The following is a 443-nucleotide window of genomic DNA, read 5'->3' as shown; positions in this document are numbered from 1 at the left end:
ATGACTAGTGACACTGGAGGACTTAACCTCAACTGTCATAGTACTTGAAAACTTTTCATAATTCCCCGCATATTGCATGGTTTAATTTTCTTTGGTTGTGAAGCCAGGATCTTATTTGTGGTGATGTACGGTTTTGTAAACTTTTGTGTGTCTTAATCGCTGCCAATATTTTTTGCGTTGAAGGCAAATGTGGTGATTTGATATATTTTCCAAATAATTTCATTACTATTTCTTGTTCTTCATTGCTCCAACGTCGCCGTTTTGTCTTTCCATATGGAGATGCTGAAAATAAATATTTTTATAAATATTTATTATTTCAAATATAGCATTATATTTTATATAAAAAACCTGTTATTAAACTTACTGCTACGTTTACGTTTAACTGCAGTATTATTGCTATCGCAACTTGATTCTGAGTCAGTGGCATATGGTTCAGATGATTC

The 443-nt window shown here is 32.3% G+C and overlaps 1 long non-coding RNA gene across 1 annotated transcript; it reads right to left on the bottom strand.

Moving 5' to 3' along the window:
* Positions 1-176: 176 nt before the first annotated feature.
* LOC115239819 lies at positions 177-443 on the bottom strand. The gene is made up of 2 exons (XR_003884725.1): positions 365-443; positions 177-282 (listed from the first exon to the last, which is right to left on the bottom strand). It is a non-coding gene; the product is annotated as an uncharacterized LOC115239819 (long non-coding RNA).

Source organism: Formica exsecta, unplaced genomic scaffold (genome assembly GCF_003651465.1).
Source record: "Formica exsecta isolate Colony F162 unplaced genomic scaffold, ASM365146v1 C16262618, whole genome shotgun sequence".
NCBI classification, from domain to species: Eukaryota; Metazoa; Arthropoda; class Insecta; order Hymenoptera; family Formicidae; genus Formica; species Formica exsecta.
Note: the sequence above shows the minus strand (reverse complement) of the source record. Positions and strands in the feature narration are given on the sequence as shown.